Source organism: Sus scrofa, chromosome 11 (assembly GCF_054392235.1).
Source record: "Sus scrofa isolate SSC_HxYL_T2T_F1_AM1 chromosome 11, Sscrofa_HxYL_maternal_Yorkshire_Landrace_v2.0, whole genome shotgun sequence".
Lineage (NCBI taxonomy): Eukaryota > Metazoa > Chordata > Mammalia > Artiodactyla > Suidae > Sus > Sus scrofa.
The window spans coordinates 85,092,395-85,107,685 of NC_139393.1; the positions used below are offsets into that span (position 1 = coordinate 85,092,395).

At 56.0% G+C, this 15,291-nt stretch overlaps 1 long non-coding RNA gene across 3 annotated transcripts in view; it reads left to right on the forward strand.

The window, feature by feature from the left end:
- LOC110255867 (uncharacterized) overlaps window positions 1-15,291 on the forward strand; it is a 477,486-nt gene that overhangs the window by 276,567 nt on the left and 185,628 nt on the right. For all 3 annotated transcript variants that reach the window (XR_014819982.1, XR_014819983.1, XR_014819984.1), the window contains exon 3: window positions 827-2,607. This is a non-coding gene — a long non-coding RNA (uncharacterized LOC110255867). The remainder of the gene's footprint in view (window positions 1-826; window positions 2,608-15,291) is intronic.

Here is a 15,291-nt window from a genome sequence, read left to right on the forward strand (position 1 = left end):
CCGCACAGGCGATGGCTACGTTTATCAAGAGCCGGGCGAGGCTCGGCCTCCCGTGTCCTCCGCAGTGAGGCCCGTGCAGCCGCCCGGCCCCCGCTGCACTCAGACTCCGCAGACCACACGCGTGAGGCCGCCAGGTCTGACCCACTTGCGGGTCGGGGAAGGCGGAGGCGTCGGGCGAGGTTCATCAACGGTGGCCCCACCTGAAAAGGTGCTTTCAGACACATCTCCGCGTCCACACTCCAGGTTCCATCAGCAGCGACGGGTGGAGCCCAGGCTCGGGCCGCGTGTTGACCTCGGCCCGGCAGGCAGGGGCGGCGGTTTTCTGGCGCCGGGCAGAGGGGCCGGACCCTCCCTCGCTCCGGGGGCGAAAGGTCCCGGGGTCCCCTGATCAAGGTGTGGGCCCTCTGCCCGGGTGATCTGTTCTTGCCAAGGGCTCCTCTTGCTCGCGGCCGAGCCTCATCAAGAGCCAGGCCTCCTGTGGGGCAGGAACCTGCGGGGGGTCGGGGAGCTGCTGTTCAGAGGAGGGGTGTCTGCCTCTCGCCGGGGAGGTGACAAGCGAGAGCGACAGGACGGCTCCTGCGAACGAGGGCGTAGGGTCCTTTGAGGGCACACCAGCCCTGAGAGGACCGACCGTACCCCGGGGGGAGTGTCTCTATCTCCAGGGCCCTGGCCCTTTAGCGACCCGTCACCTCTTCCTCAGCCCTTCGGCCGACATTTGGCATCGAGCAGGAAGGCCGGGGGCAGGAGCCACTGTCAGCTTAACCTGCTTTAAAGAACCAGCCCAGAGCTTCCTGACACTGACGCATCTTTGCTCTTCACTCTGCAGGCCGGTCCCCGCCCAGGGCCTGATCCCAGGGCCCAGCCTGGTGGACTCTGCCCGCTGTCGCCCTGCCACCCCACCGCCCCTCCGCCTCTCCCACGAAGCTGCATGAGAGGCCAGGCGCCCCCGTCAGGTCTGCGTCCTCAAGAGTCTGGAGCGTTTCCTCGGGACCGCCCTCCGGTCCCCGTGGACACACCCGCGATGCCGGCGCTGCCCAGCCCGGGACCTCGCCTCCGCCCCAGCTTCCTGATTCTGGCCTGAAGCCCCCCATGGCTTCCAGGCCTTCAGCCCAGCGCGCACCGTTTCCAGCCCATTCTGGGTGAGGCTGAGTATCTCTGCGTGGGCTCCACACTCTCAGAAATCCCGCCTCTCTCCCTTTCCACGCAAGGTCACCGAACTGCACGGCTCGCCCGGAAGCCTTTCCCTGCACCCGCCCAGCAGGCAGCACCCCGGAAGCCCCAAGAGCAAGGTCAGCTGCTGGCTGGGTCATCACCCATCATGATGCTTTGTCCTTTGCCCTTTACTCATTCGGGGACTGCAGAGACTCAGGCTGGTCGGACACAGCCTTGAAAAGGCCAAACGCCCCCAAAGGGCTCAGCCCGTCCAAGTTTTTAAGCACAGCCCGTCCTGGCAGAGGGCACCCCCCTGCCCTCCCTGGAGACCTCAGCACCCGCAGCCGCACGTGTCCGAGATGCCAGGGCCTGTTGATGGCGCCGTGGCCACGGCTTAGGCGGAGGAGCACACGAGAGAGAGGAGGTAAGCCGACCAGGCCCGAGTGTTTAGTTTGCTGAGCCCGGCCTCCTTCAGACCAAATGCCGGGTCTGACATCACCTTCGCCAGAGCCTGTTTCTTCTTTCAGACACAAGTGCTGTGTCTGCAAACAGCTCAGTTGCTAGACGGTCAGAGGCGCCTTCTGTGAAGTCCTTCTCCCCCACTGTGACTTGCAGTCTTCTGAAGAGCCTGTAACGGACAAGGGGACGTGGGGACTCGGGGACAGACACCGAGGAGAGCCTCTCCCTCAACGGCTGTGAGGGCCACAGGCTGTGGGAGGGAGGCAGGTGCGGCGGGGGTGGGGTCTGCTCTGGGCAGAGGCAGGGCGCCCACCCTGGGTCTCCTCGGTCAGAGCACTTTCAGCCGGGGATGCCGCCCGCGACAGACGGACCCACACGCCTTGGAAGACAAGGCCCTGCCCGGGCCACTCGGCCTTTCTGGGTGTGACGGGCCACGGAGTGACTGGGAGGGGATTTAATGTACCAGGCTGAACTAACTGCACGACACGGATCAAGAGCCCGTTTGCACAAGATGCATAGACAGCTGTTCCAAGGAACAGATGCCACCAAGACACGTGGACCGATGGGAGAGTCTCGGGGCCATCCGGTCCGAGGAAGAGGTGGGAACTAGAGACAGTGGCGAGACGCCGCCAGGTCCCCCGAGTCGCTCCGGGAGCGGGGGCGTGGCTCTGTCCCCTTCCCAGAGCCGTGGTTTCTTCTCCCGGTTCCGAGGCGAAGTCCTCAGGGTCAGGTGTGACCACGCTCTGAAGTGCAGCGGGGACGGGAAAACGTGGGTACCAGCCTGGTGACCTCACGGCGGCATCTCGCCGGCTCCCTCGCCAGCCTCGCGACCCTGAAGGGCTCAGCCGCGATCTGCGCGTCCGCGGAGGCCGGTGGGGACTTGGATTACAAATCGCCCTCACCGGAGGCGGCAGTGGCGCTGCCGGTGTCCACTTCCGAGACTCACTCCACCGAGAGGACGCACAGACGACACAGGCCCGCCAAGCGGTCGGTCAGGTAAGACGCACGCACCCTGCTTCGGTGGGACACGGGCGTGTCGGGGTTGGGATGGTCCTTCCGAAAAGGCGACCGTACGTCCAAGGCCGACGGGGACCGTGCGTCTCGGCCATTCGTGGATTTCACCACCGTTTCTGTGCCCCGAAGTCACAGTCTTTCAGGTGAGGAGGCCTAGACTCGGAGGGGTCGGACGCGTATGCCTCCTAATCTCAGAGGAGAATAGCCATCCTGTGTTTTGTGTCGTGATTTTAAAAGGCAGGGGTGGTGCTGAAAAACAATCAGGTAAAAGAATGTTTAGAATTAGGGAAATCGGGGACGCAGGAACAGTTGGAAATGGAATCCACCCAGTTTAGGACAGCGTCTCCGTGTGGAGTGGGAAGCTCCAGTTAGTCTGGGTTGGGGTCTGGAAAGGGACAAGGATGAGATGAAGCGTGTCTCGGGGGCCGGCGACTGTGGCAGCCTCTGCCTTGGGGGTTGCAGAGCAGACCCCTGGGTGATGGGGGTAGCAGAGTCAACAAAACTGATGGCTTTTATCTCGAAAAGATGGATGCTGTGGGGGTCAGAGGGAGGGGCGGCCCCCAAGGTGTGACCACAGGGCCTCTGGTGCCATCTGGCTGGAAGGGTGTGAAGACTGAGGCCACACACACACACCCAAAGATACACACACAAACGCACGCATACACACACGTACACATGCATGTGTGCACTCATACACGTGTGCACACACAGACACACATAGATACACAGACGCACATACACGTGCACACACATACACATGCTCGCACACAGACGCACATGTACACAGAGTTACACACATGCATTACATACACACATAGGCACACACACACACACACACACACACGGGGGGGCTCTGCCCAGCTCTGGCAGGAGGTGAGGCCCTCGAAGCCCCTGCTGTGTCCCCACGTCAGGGCACAGGTGCAGGGAGGGTGTGTGTCTGGGAGCTTGGAACGTGGCAGATTTTGCAAAAGGTGAGAGCAGAACCTCCCATGTCTTGAGGGTTGTGTATTGTTTTTCCAGTTCTGTGAAGTCCTGCGCAGGAGATAAAATACTCTTTTAAAGTGTAAGGCGATTATTTTCTGGTGGACATGAGCGTTGTCAGTGCATTGCAGGTTGCAGTAAGACCAGTGCTTTCTTCATATGTTGTTCTTGGGGCCTGAGATTTTCAGGAGGGAGTTTTGCCATGTGTTTTAAGAGTCGCCAAAATGACCTTAGATCCGCTAACTCCCTTCAGGAATTTTTCCCAAGGAAAAAAGCTAAATAACATGCATGAGCATATGTGTGATGATCCATTTGTAATCGACACAAGCAGGTAAAAAGGCAGTAGGGGGAATACTTCATAACTTGTGACGCCCAACTCTCTTGGAATTTCTGGCAACTGTCTGACACTATGGAAATTGCTAATGGCTGTAAAATCACACAGTACAGATGTGGCCATGGATTAGTCACTGGATTACACGGCTAAGAATACATTTTGCAAAAAGAAAAACTGAAGAGAATAAACCTCTCTCCTCATCTTGTACTTGGATGGAAAGACATTTCATTGTAATTTCTAGTAGATCTGAATTTGGCTTTGGCCTCTTCTTTTATACTTTGTATTTATTCCACCTTGCCATAGGCCTTATTCGGAATGTCCCCCGAGCTTCCTTCCGTTATGAACACAGCCTGTATCGCTGTGAGTGGGTTAGGTTACAGCACACAAGATGCTCAGCTGGCCCTGAGAAGTGAGGCCCCCGGGGTGGGAGCTAAGGGCAGGCCCAGGAGCCACGAGTATCCCAGGCTACACGCAGAAGGCAGTGGGGCTGCAGTCCTGGAATCTCAGAGCCCTCAGTTCTCCCAATAAGCAGGGGGCTTGGACAAGGACCCCAGCTTCACATGTGATCACAGCGTCAGCCTGCTGAGGCCCCAAGCAGAGAACCACCAAGCCACATCCAGATTCCTGACCCAGAGAGCCTAGGAGATGGTGTGTGTTTGGAGGTGCTAGGTCCATGCGAATCTTCTGTGTTGTGTTCCAGGAATAAGGCACACCTGCTTTATGTCTCTTTGTGTTTTCTTCCTTGGGTTGTTTTAGATTTATTGTGTATTTTTCTGATTTTATTTTTCTCCTTCTACTAACCTGGTAGCCACAAATTCTATTTCTCGTCTTTTCTTAGCATAGTTATTAACTCAAGGATAATTGAGGTATTACAGTCTGAATTTGTCGGTAACTTCACCTGCTGCCAGCACCTTTAGAACTTAGACCAGGAGGACTTCCTCCTTTCCACCCTGACTTGGATGCTGTTGCTGTCATAGGTTCGAATCCTACCTTGGTTATTTTATCTTTAAACTCATGAGACATAAGTACTATTGCTTTGTGCCGTCAGTGTTTAATTGCATTTCCCCACTTATTTACCATATTTTGTGTTCTCTGTCCCATCTTTTACTTCAGACCAGTTCCTTCCAAGTGACATCAAACTCTTTATGTTTTTCTAAAAGTGCCTTTCTCGCTGCACTCAAAAGATAGTTTAGCTGGGTATAGTATTTGAGGTTGGTTATTTGCACTCAGAACCCAGAAGATAGAATCCCAGATTCCTGATGTCTGCTGTTGTTTAGCTGTCGGTCATGCATTTTAACAAGGTCTGTCCTCTCTCACTGGGTACTTTTAAGACATTTCTTAGTTTTTTGCCCCCTTGTTTTGTTATGCTGTATTTAGGTGTGGCTTTCTCGTCTGCCTTTTATGCTTTGATTCATGGGATTCTTTTATCTGCAGGTTGGTGTCTTCTATCAGTTCTGTAAAATCTCAGCTGTTACATCCTCAAATTCACCCTGACCCAGCCTTACTCTTTGTTTTCCTTCTGATACTCCAGATTAGATAGGGCAGCCACTTTGGCTTTTAACTTTTCTTAAAAATGTTCTATCTCTTTGTTTCTCTGTGCTGCATTCTGAATAATTTCTCCAGGTCTGTGTTGCAGTTCACTAATTCTTTCTTAGCTTAGCCTACTTTGCTTTTAAAGTTAAGTCAATTAAGTTTTTTATTTCAGCTATTGTTTTCTTTTAGAAGTTCTACTTGGTTGCTGTCCAGTCTTCATGGCACCTGTCTTCTTACTCATATTTTTATATATTTTATTTATTCAAACATTACAGGTACAGATCTTTCTCTACTACATGTTAGGGTCTCGATAAACCCACATAAGTTGAAAATGCATTTAATGGACCTAGCCTACTGAACATCATGCTTACTTTAAACGTTCTTAGGACTCTTATAGCTGGGCAAAATCATCTAATACAAAGTCTACTTTATAGTAAACTGTTGATTATCTCATGGACCTTACTGACAACTGTGCTGAAAGTCAAAATCAGAGTGGTCATCTGGGTACAGAGTGGTTGTCTGGGTACAGAATGGTCATCTGGGTGCAGAGTGGTCGTCTGGGTACAGAGTGGTCATCTGGGTACAGAATGGTCATCTGGGTGCAGAGTGGTCATCTGGGTACAGAGTGGTCGTCTGGTACAGAGTGGTCATCTGGGTGCAGAGTGGCTGTAAGCACATCAGTTGTTTACCCTTGTGATCTCCTGGGTGACTGGGACCTGTGGCCCCTTCTGCGGCTCAGCTTCCCCAGAGCATCATACGGCATATCAATAGGCCAGGAAAAGATCAAAATTCAAAAGTTGAAGTACAGTTTCTACTGAATGTGTATGGTTTTCACAGCACAGTAAAGTCGCAAAGATAGAAATCAAGCTGTCAAAATTTGTTGACTGCCTGTAACTTATTTTCTGAGTTTCATAATTTCCACATCTGGGAGTTCTCACTGTGGCTCAGCAGGTTAAGGACCCAGTGTTATCTGTGTGAGGATGTGGGTTCAATCCCTGGCCTTGCTCAGTGTACTAAGGGTACAGCATTGCCACAAGCTCTGGTATAGGCTGCAGATGCAGCTGGGATCCTGTGCTGCTGTGACTGTGGTGTAGGCTGCAGCTGCAGCTCCAATTCGACCCCTGGCCCAGGAACGTCCATGTGCCACAGGTGTGGCCATAAAAAAAATTAGTAATAATAATTTCAACGTCCTGTTCAACTCTGGTACCGTATTTTTTCCATTTGGTTCTCTTACGATGCTCATCTCTCGGCTGAAATTCCCCATCTGTGCATGCATGTTGTTTACCTTTTCTACTGGTCTTTAAATTATTATGAATCCCGGTTACGTAAATGCGCCGAGTCTGATAGGCCTGACGCGTGGGCATCTGCCACCCGGTTCCGTTGATTTCTTTCCTGGAAATGAGCGTCCTGTCTTTCTCTCTGCTTTCGCGCTCTCTTTTCTTCCTCCCTTCCTTCCTCCCTTTCTTTGTTTCGTCTTAATGTTTTGGCTGAAAATGAGACAATATAGTGGAACAGGACTGAGTTCATACTAATTACGCCTGGAAAGGGACCCATCCCTTCTTTTGTTCAGCCGTTACCGTGAGGGTTGGGTCAGTCTAGTCAAGAAGTGAGTTTGGAATTTGCGGTTGCCGTGGTTACCGCAGCGCACCACCAGCTTCAAATTCCTCTCGCTTTCCTGGAACAGGCAGGGGCCACGTCGCCAGCAAATGTTTCTTAACATCTGCTCTCATCTCAGTTTTAGGCCCCTGGGTTCCACTCGTGCCTCTTGCACCCCACCCCTCCCCCACCCAGACTGCCATGCTTGCTGCAGGCACCTGCTGGCCGGTGGTGGCCCTCAGTGGCCTTCAGTCTTGGGCGGGAGCTTTCTCAGTAACCCTTCTTCCCTGGGAAATAAGAAATCACCAGCAGCTCAGACCCGGGAGGGCCTCCTGCCGTCCCCCTGTCCCCCCCCCAACCCCGGCGAGGGTCTTCCTCTCCCTCTCCCAGCCCTGTGGTTTTCCAGCGCCCAGTGGGAATGAAGGGGAGCGCAAGCATTGAGCTCTTAGTCTCTGTTGGGAGGGAGCCAGGGGAGGTTCTCTGCCCCTCCCCAGCCCTGCCCCAAGAGGGGTTCTGTGGGGCTCCCTCCCTCCCCTCAGAACCCAGGGAGGGCACACGGAGGAGATGCCATGGGTGGGCCGCCCCCGTGTCCCCGACTCCTGTGGGTCTCACACCCTTGTGCTCGCCCACACTCCGCCTGGGGCAGCTTGCCGAAGGTCAGCTGAATCAATCCTTCTCCCCCATTTTCCCCTCGGGCTCTGTCTTCTGGCTGCGTTGAGTTGAGCTCACGTCGCATGCACCTGTCTTTCCTTAAATTTCAGGCCAGTTAGTTGACCCACAACCTCAGCACCCCGATGGGTTCATAGAAGTCACATTTGCAGATGTGTGGCTTTTCCTTGCTGCTAGGGTCAGACACCCTTCCCAGCTTTCCGCGTCTCACCTTCCAGCAAATTCTCACCTTTGTGTTTAGTCAGTCTCTTCCGATGCGTTTTGTTGTTTCCCAACCTTTTGCCGTTTCAAACCGCTTTTGTGAAAAATAATACCATTTTCACCCTTATGAGCATCTCCGAGTAAATCCCTGTCGAGGGACTTTCCGGGTCACAGGGCGGACGTGTTTGTCACGTCCCTATTTGCTGCCGGGGTGCCTTGGTAACGCTGAGGGGGTGACAGTCCCACCGCTCTGCCCCAGCTCGTGTCAGCGCCGTTCCCGCACTTCCTGACCCGTGCCTGCCTCCGGAGTGGAAGTGGCTTCTGTGTCATTTCAACTTGTTTTTCTCTTCTAGTGAAGTTCAGCTTCGTTTCATACATAAAAGCTATTTGCATACGGAACTGTACACTTAAAACTGGTTAAGATAGCAAATTATATGTTATGTTTCTTACCACGATAAAAAAGCTGTTTCCATCCTTTTCTAGAAATGAAATGTGCATATTTGACCCTCTTTGCAGTCGGGGTGTTTGTCTTCATTCTAACATGTTTTGGTGGATTCTTCTAGGTTTCTAAGTAAACAGTCCTAGAGCCTGCAAAGAAGAGCACCCCGCATCCTGCAGGAGCCACACCGAAGGGCAAAGGCGTCCTGTCTCCCCTTCGAGTTCACTGGGAAACGTGGACTCTCTCTGCAGGGCCCACGCCGTGGGCTGTTGGCGTCAGGTAGTCGGTTGTGATCCGAGGAAATCTATTTCTGCTCCTTGTTTCCTAAAAGCGTCTTTGCGCCGAGAAACGCTTTGTTTTCTCACACCTGCCGCTGAAATCAAGAGCAGCACCGCCCTTCATTTACGAAGCCGTCTCGGGAGATCTGCGGTGACAGCAATTGCTGGCGTTTAGTCCCGAGTGTAAACGGACTCAGAACTTACCGCCACTGCTTGCCTTGGGGGCAGTCGCACTCTTGACTTGGCACTTGCTTCTCTGATCTGCATACCTGCATAGTTGGAGGGTGACCATGTGGCGGTGTCCTGCCTGAATTCTTCACAAATCAGCAGTGACTCAGCTAGAAAAGAGTTCTTGATTCTCAGCTCTTCAATATCCGCATTCTCTGGCCATCCCTTTCTTGCATCCATGTGGAAACCAGCCTGACGTTTCTTCCTTTGAATAGTTTCCAAGCATCTGCTTGACTGAATATAGTAATTTTTACGCTTGGGAATTAAGCGTAGTTGTAAGTCTCCCCTTTCTGGTTTTCCTGGGAGTAGGATCATATCATTTAAAACGACAGATTCAGGTCTCCAATTACATTCCTTCAATCTCTTACGTTGTAGCTTTGAGTCATAACCTCTTACTGACTCTTTCCTCTTCCTCGGAAGTGCCAGCCGTTCGCGTTCAACCTGCGGTGTGTGTTGGGAACCTGGTCCCTTTCTGTCCTTTTCATTTCTTCATCCCTTTTCTTTACTTTCAGCCTCCGCCTCACTGATGCCGTTTGCGGCAGCTTCGCCGCGGCTGTTTCTAGCCCAGCGCTGTTTGAAGCTCTGCCGTGATAAGGTTCCTTCCAGGGCCTTCTTCCCATAAGTGCTCCGGCTCCTGGTTAATCTCGCTGGCTGTCTTAGCGTCGCATCTTTGAGCTCAAGTTCACGGACTTCCCGGCGTCCTTCTGTTTCACAGGGAGCACACGTTCCAATGACATTCGATGTCTGCGCCTCCGACGCCGAGATTTTTCGTGTCATTTTGCCCAGATCATTGCTGCTCACACTGTGTGAGCCTGTGTCTTTTCCCTCTTTACGAAAATGAAGTTTGCTGTTCCCTGGCCAGGGACAGGTTTGGTTTTCAGGACAGCTGCTTCCTCTGGTGACGTGTCGGTGTGAAGCAGACCGCCCCTCCCCCAGGAGCACCCAGGAAACCATAATAAGATTGTCTAAGATATGCTTGGTGACATCACGAGATGCCAGGCAGCCTGGACGAGGGGGCCAGGGCCTGGGTGCGGGGAGCCTGGCAGGAGTGAGCTCCCTGTTCTGCATGGTTCAGCTGCAGGGCCTTCCCTCCCGGTGAGCGCCGTGGGCCAGGGAGTGGGACATCTTCTCAGGCTTGAGCAGTCTAGGGCTGGGGACAAGGGACCTTCTGGAGGGTCCACGTGTTTAGAGAGACTCCCCGCGGGGCTCAGGGTCAGCGAGGCACTTGTGGTCAGAGGAAGCAGAGCCAGAGGGAGCGAAGTATCAGAAGTCTGGCGTGTCTCTCATCCTGAAGCACTCGCTGCTTCGTGGCTGGGAAAGCGAGGGCTCAGCAGCTGTGTGGACACAGCCCCCAAGGGCTGTGGTCTCAGAGTGTTTGGGAGACCCTGGGGCTGGGGTTCAGGTCCTTCTGAGGAGGAGGAGAAGGGCAAACACTGTAGATTGTTCCAGACCAGCTCCCTGGGGAGCTCAGGGGCCCAGACAGGACTTGGCCTTGCACGGGGACCCCCCAGGTGGATGCACTGAAGGCCAAGCCTGAGGAGGGCTGGGGCGCCCCTGCCACCACCCGACTCCGCAGGCGCCCAGACGCTGCCCACTGGCCCCGCCGGGGGCAGGTCACTTTCCAGCCATCTCCCAGGTTCCCGGCGCCCCGCCCGGGAGCCTCGCTGGGTGGACGTGCCTTCACCGTTGTGACCATTCTGGTGGTTCTTTGACCGCTGCGCATGGCTGCCAGGGCGACTGGGTTTTCTGAGAGCGTCCCAGAGTGACCAACGGGGAGCTGAGCCAGACGGGACGCTCTGTGACACTGCTAAAAGCAAGGCCCTGTGGGGTCCACGCCAGCCCGGCGGGTGGCAGCGTAAGGGAGCAGCGGGGGGTCTCCGTCGCAGGACACATCTGCGCTTCAGGGGCTCTGCACCAAGGGACTGAGAATTCTCGGCAGTACGTTGACGGCCAGGTGACGTGGCTGCCCTTCCAGGACTGGGACATGGGCGGCGTGGAGGCCGGGCGTGAGCGAGGCTCCCAGGCGGGACCCGGCAGGCGTGCTGCCAGGGTAAGAGCTTCGCCCATTTTCCAGCGACAGGCAGCCTTCGTGAGCACACACACAGGCTCGTACCTGGGGCTCAACCCCCGACATTCGGCATCTCCTGTGATGCTCACGGCACCTACACGCGGCGCGAGCTGTGCCAATGAGGAACCGCGCTGCCCTGAGGCCGGGAGCTGTGAGGGGCGGAGTGCGCTCTGGCGATGCTGAGCCCGTTCCCACAGTCACTGCTGGGAGGGTTCACCGCTCGTGAGCGCTTGCGGGCGGGAACACGAGCAGAGGAATCCACGCATCCGTTGGATGTTACAAGGTCCTGCAGTCGAAGCACCCTTTCAGGTGTTACAGGTGCATATTTGAATTGGGGAAAACAACTGAAAAAGGCAAGTCAGAGTCCATATGCCAAAGCATGTTTTTAGGTTAAAAAGGACAGGCTCGAGGAAGGAGGCCTGCCAGGCACAGTTGATACAAAACGCCCGGCCGTGTCTGCGCGTGGACGTGCCCGGAGGTGCCTCGGCCCGGGGAGCGCTGCAACTGCTCGTGTCCCACAAGGCGGAACGCGACGAGGCGCTGCAGTTGTCAGCAGAGCTCGATGAGAATGGAGGGCTCAGTGCCGGCAGGTGAGACAGTTTTCTGTTGCGCACACAGAGCACAGACCTATGATAGATGATAGACAGATGGTGGATGATAGGTGATAGGTGACAGGTACACAGATGATCAATAGATGATAGCTGGATACACAGGTGATAGAGAGATGGATGCAAACATACGTCACATGTCACAGATCACTGGGCGGGGGAGGCAGGCAGATCTCAAGAGCTTTATCCCGAGGAACTGGCTCTCGTGATTATGGAGGCTGAGAGGCCCCTGATCTGCAGGCCGGGGCCCCAGAGAGCTGGCGCTGCCACTCCCGGTCCCAGGCCAGGAGACCGCGGCCTCAGCTCCAGGAGAAGCGGAGCGGGGTGAACTCTCTGCTGCCCTCCGTCCTACTCAAGCCCTGGGGACGGGACGGTGCCCCTGGGGAAGGGCCTCTGCTTCACTGAGCCCACTTCACGTGCCAGCCCTCCCAGAGAGGCACTCAGACACACCCACCTGTGCCGCCCTGGTCCCCTCGCATGGACACGCGGAATTCGCCATCCCAGAGGGACCTCCCCCACGCCCACTGGCTGGGGGTTCTGATCTCAGACCTGCCACCCAGTAGCATGGCTTCCTTAGGGCATCAGCTTTCTTATCCAAAGCGAGTGGGTTGGACTCAGTGATCCCTGAGCTTTCGCCAACTCAGAAATAGAGATTCTTCTGATGGCCGTGGATTATTCCATGGCTTCATTGCTGCGTGTGTCCAGTACGACAGCCATCAGAGTCGACGGGCAGCCTCGACCCTAAGGAATTCTTCCGGTATAAAAGACACCCAGATGTGGCAGATTTGAATTTGCATGTATAACTGCTGTTTTCCCAGGAAGTCTGAAGTGTCAAAATTGTATCCACATGGCTGTGAGCCTCTGCTGTGTCCCATCCAGAATCCACTGGTCATGCAGCGTGAGCAGTCACGCTGGTCAAGATCACAGGCTCTGGGCTGTTGTTCTTGAGCCACCAGATCCCTAAAAAGTTGGGAGAAGGTGCGTCTATCTTGAGACATTGCTGGAGCGCTCAGGTTCCGTGGAATGGTTATCACCTGGTAGCGCTCTCTTCTGTGCGCTGAAGGAGTGCCTGAAGCCGGTTCTGTCCAGGAAGGTGACTGAGACGGGGCTGGCCTGGGGATGACAACCAGGTCTCTCAGCAGCTGCGCACCTGGAGTTACGGGAGGTGTGACCCCAGCCCCGGCCCGCCCTCCCCAGGCAGCAGGTGCAGGAGTGGCCGGGCCGACGAGGAGCAAAACCAGAGACCACCCAGATGAAAGCAAGCGAGTCTGTTGAGAGCTCCCCGGAGCAGGGAGTCGGCCGCCGTCCCTTGTGTTTGGCAGAGACTGGGGGGAGCAGAGTTGGAGAGCTCACGGTGCAAAGGGCCAGGTGCCAGGGCGCCCTGACGGACACACTGGCTGCGTGACCAGGACACTTAATGGGAGCGGGCGTCCCGGGCGATGGGCTAGAGGAGCGTGTCTGATTTTCTCTGGCTGGTCCTGAGTTGGAATCAGGGACACACGTGGGGACGCTGTCGGTTGCTGAGTAAGCCCCGGCCGTCGGGGCGGTCTTTTCAGGGTTGTGGCGGCTTTCTGCGCTGTTCCAGGCAGTGGTGGCCTTCCTGCCCCCGACCTCCAGGGAGGAGGCTGGCTCCCGGGCAGGCCCCCGGCCCAGGGCTCTGTCGCGGTGTGCGGTTGGCCGCAGGCTGTGTGTGTTTGGTCTCTCCTGTTCCAGTGTAGCGAATGAGGCGATAGCTTCCCAAAGCTTTCAGGGACGGTCAGGAAAGGCATCCAGAAGCCTGGGCATCTTTCGGGAGGGAGCACCCTCCAGCCAGTCAAGAGAGTGGGACTAGACTCGGCTCTCCTGGGAAAGAAGCTTCTCTCCCAGCCTGGGAGTCAGACCCAGAACAAAAGCCTGGGTGCAGGGGCTCCTTGGGGTGAGGAGCAGACAGGGCTGGTGGCGGGGGGTCATGTAAGGCCACCATGCAGACCCCCCCATTTCCAGCAAATTCTGAGCAGTGAAGTGGCCGCTAAATGCCCCTTAGATGTGGGGAGAATGGGTAGGAATATGTGCGTTACTGAAAATGAACCCCACACACTCGTGACAAACGGCTGAAATGGCTCAGGGCCCCATGCCGTCACTGCGAGATGGGGCGGCCTGAGTCTGATGGATAAAACCAGGCTTCTGGATGCAGAGTGGACCAGACGGGCTTTCGCCACAAAGACACGTCCAGTAAGGACCCTGGGAGAGCTTGCCCCCGAGGCGGCCAGCTCTCTCCTCTGTGCCATTTTCACCAAACCACAACCTGTCGGGGGACTGCCACAGAGGTTTGCCGTCGGTGCTGTGCCCAGGCAGATGGGCACTCTCGGCAAAGGATGACTCGGTAAAGCCCACCTTGTTTTTATTTGAATTGTAATGTTTTATTTCTCAGGATTCTTACATTCACTTTGATTTATTTAAACATGGCACTAAAGGGCTCTCTGTCTCCATGATGGGGTTTTCGGGGCACCCCAATGTTTTGTATCCAAGGGGAGTCCTGGGCCCCTGGCCCCGTCCTGCTGCCAGTGTCCTGGGGTCCAGCCTGGCCCCGGGCCCCCCTGGTGCTCTGTCTCCTCTGACTTCACACGTCGCAAAGCTGGTGGCTCAGTTTAGCCTCCGCGCAAGGGAGAGCACGTGGCCGCATGTCCGCTCTGAGGACACTACAAAGTACAAATTGAGCAAAGGCGGCGAGGTTCCAAATTTTGGAAGTAACATCAGCATCCAGGTGCGCATGAGTTAGGGCAGCTGGAACGCCTGCCTGCTTGGGTCGGGCAGCCCGACCTCGAGGTTCGAAGGAGAGCTCCAGAGACGGCGGAGCCCGCTCCCCTGGGAGGCCAGGAGAGAGGGGAGGGTGGGTGCTGCCACGTGACGAGGGGCCCCGAGCCCAGGGACGGTCGTTTTACCCACGTGCGACCTCAGCGCTTGACGCCTGGAAGGTGCTCCTCAAACGGAGCCCGCGTCCCTTCTTTCCCCCACGGACAGGAACGCCGTCCCCAGAGGCGCCTCGGCTGCGGGGCACGGGCGCAAGATCGGTGGCGTCGATGGTGAATGTGCTGATGACACTCCTGGACCCAGGGAGACTGGAGAAGGGGCCCCTGCGATGGCACTGACCTCTTGGAGAGCAGCTCTCGCCCAGCAAGGCTGCTTCAGTGGCTGTCACTACAGGTGGAGGACACTGCTGAGGCGGGGATGCTGGGGGTGCTGCGGGCGGGGGCACGTTGCGGGGGGATGCTGGGGGCTCCTCTGGCTGAGACAGAGAACACGCCAACGTTCACAGCACACATGAGGGCCGCGGGGCTGCCAGGCAAATGACAGGACCTGCTGGACTGTGAGCTTCAGGTAAACAACCAATGCTTGTTCGACGCTCAGCACATCCAGAGTGTGCGGGCAGCCTGTGGTTTTGTTTGCTAACTCCGGGAGCCCTCTGTGGATGCCGAGGCTCTGCAAGTTGAGAAGCGCAGACAGACTCATCACGTCCCCGGTGAAGCCAGCCTGGGGCCGAGGAGCCCAAGCTGGGCACCCTCCCATCACCGCCCCCCTGGGAGCCTAGGCAGTCTGGGCGGCTTTGCCTCCAGGCTTGTCTGAATTCCGAGAGGAGCGTCAGCGTGGGGAAGGTGCGGGGGGCAGAGAAAAGGGAGAGCAGTGATGAAGAGGGTGGGCGGGGCCTTTGATTTATGGTTTAGGAGCAGAGCTTTAACGTGCTAATTACTCAA